The sequence below is a fragment of the Lactuca sativa genome, chromosome 4, assembly GCF_002870075.4.
Source record: "Lactuca sativa cultivar Salinas chromosome 4, Lsat_Salinas_v11, whole genome shotgun sequence".
Taxonomy (NCBI): Eukaryota; Viridiplantae; Streptophyta; class Magnoliopsida; order Asterales; family Asteraceae; genus Lactuca; species Lactuca sativa.
This window is the reverse complement of record NC_056626.2, coordinates 181,440,450-181,450,632: the sequence shown is the minus strand read 5'-3', so window position 1 is coordinate 181,450,632 and position 10,183 is coordinate 181,440,450. Positions and strand designations below refer to the sequence as shown.

The following is a 10,183-nucleotide window of genomic DNA, read 5'->3' as shown; positions in this document are numbered from 1 at the left end:
CACATAAAATAACTAAAGGTAAAAATAAAGAAAATTACAAATTTAAGCGTTTTTATGACATTTCTCCGTTTTGTTAACTAGATTCTCTAAAAATCTAAACTTTAAGCTTCGTTGTTTTTAAGTTTTAGCTATTAAAATAAATAACACAAAGTGCATTTGGTTCTCATTTGAGACCAGAGAGGTGTTCGAAAATACATTTTCAAAATGATTATCGCAGCATATTTATAAATCAAAATCCAAAGAAAATAAGCAATAAGATATTTGATTTGAGTTGAGGATAATGATTACACTGTTTCATGTAAACCAAAAACCAATCGTGTATTGCATGTTTATGAAAATCTTATTCTTGGGAGAACACATCCAAACACCTAGAGACAAAAAGAGGTAGTTGGTACAAATGAAAGCTGCTTTGAACGTTCCTACTCCACACGAGACTTTTAGACTATGTTCTTTTGGAAAGTCGAGCTAAAAAGTTCACATCTTATCTCTAAAAAAGCGTTTAGTTGCCATAAATCGACGTGGACGCACACTTGTTTTGATTATTAAACTTGGTTGTGGCAACAGAGAGGTAAAAGATTATTATGGCAATTATGGACTGGAGGGTTACTCAGGCAATTGTCGAAAATGACACAGTTTCCTTTAAGAATATGGTTGAACAAGATGAACAAGTGCTCGACAAAAAGATCGGTAACACAAGTGTGTTACACCTTGCTTCAAAAACCGGACATGTTGAAATGGTGTCACTTATTTTGGAACTGAGACCGAAAATGGTGGCTGCTGAGAACTGCAACTCAGAGACACCAATCCATGAAGCGTGCAGGATGGGACACGAGATGGTGGTCAGGCGACTCATGGAGGAGAACAAATGGGTGGCTAGCAAGCTCAATTGTGAGGATCAAAGCGCCTTGTTCCTGGCTTGTACTTACGGGCATCTTAACATTGTCAATTACCTTCTTGATCACACTAGTTGGTTGATGAACATCATAGACGATGCAGCTTGCATCCATACTGCAGTTTCAAGAGGCCAAACAGGTATGGATAATTCTTCTCATTTTTGTTATTTATTTATTTATTTTTTACTTGGCCAGCAGGGTAACTTGGCTTTTTGGCCTAAATCCCAAACAAGCCCATATACTCATAATTACAACACACTTTATAATAGGCAATGCACCGCTTGTCATTTTATTTAGGATGTTACTATATGTATCTTCTTTGCTACATACTTAAAAATAAACCTTTATTTATCAATGGTTAAAAAAAATGAACCTTTATTTATCATGGTTAAAAATAAGAGAAATAAAAGTGTTAGGGGTTTAGTGCTATCAACATTACAGCAAGTTGTCAAGCAATACCAGTGCTACTTTTTAATCACATTTTTGCCGACCATACAGTTACAGATCAGATTTTTTTTGGAAGTAAAGTTGACCCTTTTTCCTTTTTCTTTTCCAGACGACTTTGACTAGAAAAGAAAATTTGACTAAAACGACTCCAACTTCTTTATAACTTTCATTTCTACATATAATTTCTTCGTGACCTCGTTACATTCATGAAGGAGAACTAAAGAATTAAATGACGTTGACTCAACACTATCCCATGGATTGCAATTAAATTATGTGTCATTTCAAAATTACATATATTATATTATGTCAAATTATATATATATATATATATATATATATATATATATATATATATATATATATATATATATATAGGAAAAAGATCAAATGAGAACACCTAAAAGGTTGAGAACGCGAGAACAAATATATTCATTTCTGATTCCATGTATTCATTTGTGGAGAAATGATAAATTTTTACGCATAATCAACATGAATATGCTTTTTCTCTTCAATTGAAATTAAATGCATAAAAATTTATCATTTCTCCACAAATGAATACATGGAATCGCAAATGAATATACTTTGTTCTCGCGTTCTCAACCTTTTTTGTGTTCTCATTTGATCATACTCCTATATATATATATATATATATATATATATATATATATATATATATATATATATATATATATATATATATATATATATATATATATATATAGGGCTAGGTTCAAATGTTCTTGACATCTATTGTGTGCACGTAAGCACAAATCTGAACCAACGGATGGAATAGAATCAATGATCTTGATCTGAGGGTCTATGATATTAAAATAGGGTAACATGTACCATATAATCACATAAATTTCAACATAAGGTTATTTTGGTCAATTAACCTATATTAAGAAAATGAAATTTCTAGATTTTAAGGGATAATTAATACCCTTATTTTTAAAAATCTGAATTTTTTAAATTTAATTCAAATATAATTTTTAATAATATCCGATTTCATTCTGTTAGAATGACATAAAAATCAACCATAAACTAGTAAATATATTTTTGATTTTATTCTTGCAGAATATGATTATATTCAATATTTATATATGTTAACATGCTTAAAGAATTATAGAACATATTATCAACACTAACATTTTATAAAGAATACATGTCTTCTTGCACTAATAATATATCAAATAATTACATTGTATGATTGTGATACAAAAGAACATTCTTGAATAATAACAAAATTCTAAAAGAATAACAAGTGTAATTCTTTAAAACATAACAAGATTCTTAAAATGTGAGTGTGATCGATCGTTGATTCATTCTTCAAGCATTTCCTATCATGTCTTCAAACCATTCTTCAATCAATTCCTATAAAAAATGCAACAAAAACTAAGAATGGTTAAAAAAAATATTGTATTCTTTAAGAATGACTTTAGTGAACCTGTTCATTCTGTGGAAAAATATCATAGCAAATCTATTACAAAAAAAGCAAACACAAATTCTAAAAAGAATCATTAACTCTAAAGTGCAATTACCATTACTGCACTACCATTATTCTGACAGAATATATATATATATATATATATATATATATATATATATATATATATATATATATATATATATATATATATATATATGCCATTTTAAATTTTGGCAGAATGCATACAATATTTTAAATTGGCAATGTGGGTTGTAATTCTGATAGAATATAGCAAACATTAAAAAATTGTAACTTATTCTAATAGAATGTAATCTTCAAAGTATAAATTTGATAGAATGTAGTAAACATTGAAAAAAAATGTATATTACTCTAACAGAATGTAATCTTCAAATCAATATATTCTAACAGCATGTTATTTTACTTATCTTATCTTGCAATGTTTTTTTATTTTTCCTGTCTTGACAAATAAACTAATTGACATATAAATAACTAACCAAAAACATAATCGGAAGACATGAATAAAAAAATACCTAGATTTCACCGGAGAAGAAGAATCAGCGACCACCACCACATCCTCTCCACCTCCTGACCTTCTTCGATCGGAGCAACAACCCCACCCCGCTGCTTCTCCCTTTGTTCTTCGGTCTAGTCAGTCATCGGAGATCGATACCTCCTCCCCTCACTTTCTTTCTCTTCTGTTCCCATCGATCAAGGCCTATGTAGATTCGACTTCATCGTTGATTTCTTTGCCCCATCGGAACCCCTCCTGCCCTCTGAGCGAACCTCTAGCACATCTCCCCTTCTACGGTAGCCCAAAACCTCCGAAACCCCGTTGAATAGCAGGGACCAATGCTGGGAAAACGAAAGGGAGGATAAATCGTTGTATACATGATCGGCTAAGGTTTTTTTCAATAGATTTTGACTACATCCCATATTTAAAGGAATAATAAAAGAACATATTAATTATCTACCATATTTAAATATGCCAAGATTACTATAATACCCTTAAATGATTTAATTAATAATTAATTATTTCCTGAATTCTTATTGGTGCACACAGTCACACAATAGTTGTCAAAAACATTTGAACCTATCTATCTATCCATCTCTCTCTCTCTCTCTCTCTCTCTCTCTGTATATATATATATATATATATATATATATATATATATATATATATATCACCACATAGTTTGCTATTTCAAATCATAGTGATGACTGCTATTTTAGTTTGCGACCATTATATCATGCAACAAGAACATAGGAAGCAAAAGCTTATAGATATACTAGATTGGATCCCTAGGTTAAAAAATATAACAAAAACATATGGTATTCAAAATTATATCTTTCTTCACTTGGGTTGATATAGGTTTGACTTTCCAATAAGGACCAAAACAACTCCCATGCCTACCTCACATGTACATGGTGTCATGGATGTGACCAATAATCGGGTTCTAGCCCATGGAAAACTTCAATCAACAATTAATTATTAACTAGGACTAGCTAGCAGACATCACGAAAACACAATATATATATATATATATATATATATATATATATATGTGTGTGTGTGTGTGTGTGTGTGTGTGTGTTGCTATAATCAGTAGAAAACTATAAGTGATTAAGTGCATTGCTAAAATAGGTAAATGTAATATATATTATATTGCCATGGTGGTATAAAAGACAAAGGAGGTCGATATTTTCAACGTTTTTCCCTAATAAAAGTTATTGTATGTGGTGATGATGCAGATATTGCTAAAAAGTTGCTAGAAAAGTTCTCATATCTTGCTGACCAGAAGGACAGAAACGGATCCTTGGCGCTGCATGGTGCTTGCAGGAGCGGACAATTGGAGATTACAAAAATGCTTTTAAGGATGGACCCTAACCAAGCTTTAGAATTTGATAACAACGGTTACACACCGTTGCACTTAGCTGCTATAAATGGGAACCTGGACGTTTTGGAGGAGTTTGCTTCCATAGCTCCTTCGTCCTTCCAGATTTTGTCTAAAAATGGAAAAAACGTGTTTCATCTTACCGTAAGATACAATAAGTTTGATGCCTTCAAATTTCTTGATTGTATCCTCAAGGGAACAGACCTATTTTATCAACCTGATAAATTTGGTAATACCATTCAACATCTTGCTCAGAGTAGATGTTTGAACCAGGTAGGAATCTCTATCTGTATATTCATTTCCCTTTAGCAATCTCTATCGTTCCAGATGGACTAACTAGTCTCGACACTTTTCAGTCTAAGGGCTCGTTTGTTACGCACCACAAAAGTCCATGGTTCAAAAATTGCAAATTTTTTGTCCCATCCAACCGTAAAACAAGGTAGGATTGGGACTTAATCATTATAATTTCTCAAGAAAAAGGTATTATCAAGGGCATCTCTTGTGAAATGATTCTAAGTAAATAAAATGATAGTGTCATACCAGGACTTGGGTGCTTATTGAAGTCCATATACAACCAATTAATGCCTTGTCTAAACTGGATGTTTATGATAGGTGGATATAGTTCAATTAAGAGTTAATAGTTCAATTAAGAGTTAAATTCTCTTTGTTTTATGTCGTTAACTTCATTTAAGTTCATTGCAGTTCACACAATACATCAAGAATGAAACAAAAGAGCAAACTAATCTTCAAATCATAGGGAATCACACATACAATCTCTATCAAACTGAAGTGCCTACAACAGACATGGCCATAGCCAACCTATCGGAAATTCATGTTGATGTAGTCCCTCTAGACTCAAATGTGATTGTTGAGAAATATGGAGACACAAGCTTTGACAGCCAAACAACCGCACAAGAAGAAAAACATATCAAAGCTCACAAGAAAAGCCCAAAACGAGAGCATATAAAACTGCATAGAGAGGCACTACAAAATGCAAGGAACACAATCACACTAGTTAACATCTTGATAGCCACCGTTCACAGCTGGTATGAACCCTCCTGGTGGTGTCTACCAGGAGGGACCTCTAAAGGGAAAGTCAATTATGGGAAAAAAACGATCTTTCAAGATCTTTTCCATCAGTAATCACATTGCACTATTTGTATCCCTATGCATCGTTGTAGTGCTAGTCAGCATTATCCCTTTTGGGAGTAAGCAATTGAAACGGATACTAGCTGCTGCTCATAAGGTAACATGGGTGGCACTATCATTCATGGCTGTGTCATATGTTGCAGCAATTTGGGTGATTATGCCAGTGCCTAATGCCATCCACTTCAGAGACTGGATTTTAGAAGCTCTTCTGGCTATATGTGGTGGGACTCTTGGGTCCACTTTCTTTAGCCTAGGGGTTATGCACATCAGACATCGGTTCAAGAAACACAAATGGAGGAAGCACGAGATAGAAGCTGGAGTCAAGGAAGCTTCACATAAGAATGCTTCTTTCTCAACAAATTCAGATTTTTTTAGTTGTATTCCAGATGGATTCATGCCCTCTGATCACAGATGTATCATTGCATATACGATCCACATCTTCTTATATTAATTTATGTTCATGCATTTTAGTATATGCTAAATATTTGATAAGTAAATGCACCCAATCTATGTTCTACTTCTATCAACTACACATCTTTTTTATCCTCGATTCCAGACAACTGTATGGAATGGAATCATATATGGTTAACTGGCATTATCGAGTCATCGTTCAATTAAAATCAACTAAAGATTTCCACAGAAACCACCTCTGAAAATTTAATTTAAACCACGAGAAAAGACGTTCAGTAGACTTCAACTGCTGATAAGACAAGTTTACAATAACGACCTCAACAGAAGATATACTGAAACACCATTGCGCAACACCGACACCTCGCAAAAGAATTTTTCAAAATGAAAGATTGACATTGGGTCCTCCTATAAACACTAACAAATTGTGTAGGTGTGATGATTGTAGTGGTACCATATACCCCATCAGTCATAATCATTGTCTATTTGTTATTTCTTTTAGCCCTTCAAGTTATTTCAATGTTTTAAATTTAACCTTGTATAAAACGGTTACAGATGATATACTACAAATTTATAGATGATGTACACCATATTTAATCTGCATATATTATATTATAATGAGATTTTTTAATATTTGTTATAAAAATAATAATTATAAAAAAATTACAATAATTAAAAATAAATTTCATTAATTATAAGAAATATTTTGTTATTGAAAAATATAAAATGCATTATTAATTATGGAGAATACCTTTTTACTGTAATATTTCCTTTTGAGCACATGTTATAAAATATCTATTATAATATATTATTGTTAAATATATATTTTCAAGGGGGTATATCCGGAATTTTACGAAATTCTTATTCAAATATAAATTTTTTTGGTTAGTCCTTATCTTAATCCAAATTATACTAATCATTTATAAATACATAAGAAACTGCATCAAACAAGTTACATTCTCAAGTTATTAGCTAGGGATAGAAGCTCTCGATCCAAGCCGTAACCCGACACTGATTCAACCCGAAAATAGACGAGTTTAGGTTGAAATTTTTGACCCGCCAACCCGTTTATTTCATGGGTCGGGTTGGGTTATCTGTTTATGTTCGCGGGTCAACCCGCCAACCCATATATATATATATATATATATATATATATATATATATATATATATATATATATTACATCTAAAAAATGACATATTTAATTATTAATGAAATTTGATTTCCATCCGTACATAATATTCAATATCATTGTATTCCTTCCATATTTGTATGTGACTAATCTGCATTTGCGGTTCATTAATCAAAAAAGAAAAAAAATACATGTCGTTATTTTCACGAGTCACGAACAAAGAACACATCCACTTTCTATGAGTGTTTTCATTTTCCATTTATTTGGATTTTATTGACTTTATAAATTTATGTTGAAAACATTTTTTTATGTTAATTAATTTAATCATTTTATGAATTTATATTGAAAAAAAACCTCATTTCTTAAAATGTGTTGCTCATTTATTAAACGTGTTATATGAGTTGGGTTTGACCCATTAATTTGTGAACCCGTGAACCCATATACTTAAACGGTTTATATGGGTTGGGTTGGGTTGAAGTTTCTAACCCATCAGCTCGTGACCCGTCAACCCATATATTATATGGGTTGGGTCGAGTTTATGGTTTCTGACCCGCTAAATCGAATCCAACCCAATTACCAGGCCTACTATTAGCTATCTTAATGTATGGGATTATTCTCTTGCACGATACTGATTTTATCATTAGAATGTATTATTGGGTTCAAATCTGAGATAAAACTTATTGGTTCATTACAAGTATTACGATGAACAAAAACACAGATGAAAACAAAGAACAGTTCTCGTAAAATGAAAGAACCAATTCAAGATACAAATACAACAAGAAACATTGCTCAAACCTATACAATAATTTTATCCTAACTCTCAAACTCGCATATTAACTCATATGGATCACACACACATACAAAATAATTAGATTTTAAACTTTACATAAAAGAAACTTGTAAATGAGAGAAAAACACTTAGGTGTGTTCGGCAAAACTAGTGGGTACTTGTAGTTTGTAGCGTTTCGTTAAACGCTACGTGAAGTAGCTTTTGGATTTGAAACGTTTTGTTTAAACTAAACTCTAGAAGCTTGTATTGTCAAACAAGACTTTCTGTTCACAATGGAGCGTTTTGTTAAATGCTAAAAATTAGAAGCTCTCAAATGCCCTGTATCGAACACGCCTTTAGACGGTGAAAAATAGATCTACTCTCACTCATAACCGATGCAATTCATTTATATCATAAAATATTACAAGATAGTATGCCAGGACTATCAACATCTTGCTCCGCACCACCTTTAAGTATGCCAAGACTATCAACATCATCTTCAACATCAAATTTTACCAAGTTAACCCTAAAAATGACAATACTTTATAATATAGGTTGAAGATATTAAAAGTTTATACTTTTAACAAACGGACTTGAGATTGAAGTTGTTATCCACTCATAAACTTCCATTAATGATCCATATATTCATCATTTATCAACAATATACGTTCCAACTCTCAATTCTTATGCGCTCTATACATGTAGTTATTACATGAAAGTCTTATTACCACAAATTTTAGAAGCCTTTGTCTCTTAAAATACAAATATTGTTTGGTCGTAGGAACGATTAAGGACCAATTGATGAAAAAAATTAATGGATATGATTCAGGGTGTATGATATTAAAATATGAGAGCATGTACATTATAATAACACTAATATCATTGTAAGGGTATTTTAGTCAATTAAAGTAGATTTAAAAAGGGAAAATTTCATATTTAAGGACAAATTATTCTCTTAATTTTAAAATTCTAATTTTAAGAAAATTTCTGGATTTAAACCATATATAAATATACATTCTAATAGAATACATATTGTAATAAAATATCTATTATGATAGAATGAACTTATTATATAATAACATTATTTTTGAACCATATATCAAATAATAACATCACTTTTATACGTAGACATCATGACTTAAATACAAATTCAAACATCTTCATACAAATTTGTAACACCTGGTTTCTTGGTACGTATTTAATTTAATTAATTAATTATTTTTAAAGAAGGACTTGATGAGATTGTGGCCCTAACTCGTCGAGTAGAGGGCAGAGTATGTGCGGGGTTAGAGTTATCTACTCGACGAGTCGAGATCCCCAACTTGACGAGTAGCTCATCCAGGGTGAAACCCTAAATTCGGGGTTTTGCACCCTATTTAAGCATCCTAATTCTCACCCCTTGGCCTCATTTACAGCCTCCTTGTCCTAAACCCTAATCCACAAAACCCTAGAGCATTTTGGGAGTGTGTGAGCCATCCTTGAGTGGTTTGTGTGTTCTTGAAGCCTAAAAGAAGAAGGAGCTTGACGGTTCAAGGATAAGGTTATAGATCCAAGGATTTCATTCCATTCTCATCACTGTCTGGTAATCAAGCTCTTAACTTGCCTTGTAGTTCCTTATATATCTTTATGGTCACTTTTATGGGGTTTTGTCCAAGAAGTATGATTCCTGAGTCATAGATGTCCCAAGTTGATTATAATTTTAGATCTGAAGTCATTAAGGACTGTAAAGGCATAAAGGTGCAAACTTTATGCGATTTGAGTCCCATACAAACTGTAATACCCTGTCCTGAAAATATACGCTTATGGATTTCAGAGGCCAAGGCTAGGGGCGTTTCGGTCTTTTATGGGTTTTGAGTTTTTATCTGAGAGGTTTTGGGTCGGGGTGTGTCGCTAGAGGCGTAGGGCTTCTCGCCACCTTTTCATGGATATAAATTTCGTCGAAAACGGACTTGGAACGAAAGAGTTATGATACTTTGAAGTTATTGACAGAGGAGTGTATTTTAGTGTTCTTGAAGAGGAGTGGTCATCTTGGAGTCTCATTGATCA

The 10,183-nt window shown here is 32.2% G+C and overlaps 1 pseudogene; it reads left to right on the top strand.

Moving 5' to 3' along the window:
• The first annotated feature begins 434 nt into the window (after window positions 1–434).
• On the top strand, window positions 435–6,364 carry LOC111900193 (ankyrin repeat-containing protein ITN1-like; annotated as a pseudogene).
• Window positions 6,365–10,183: the final 3,819 nt, after the last annotated feature.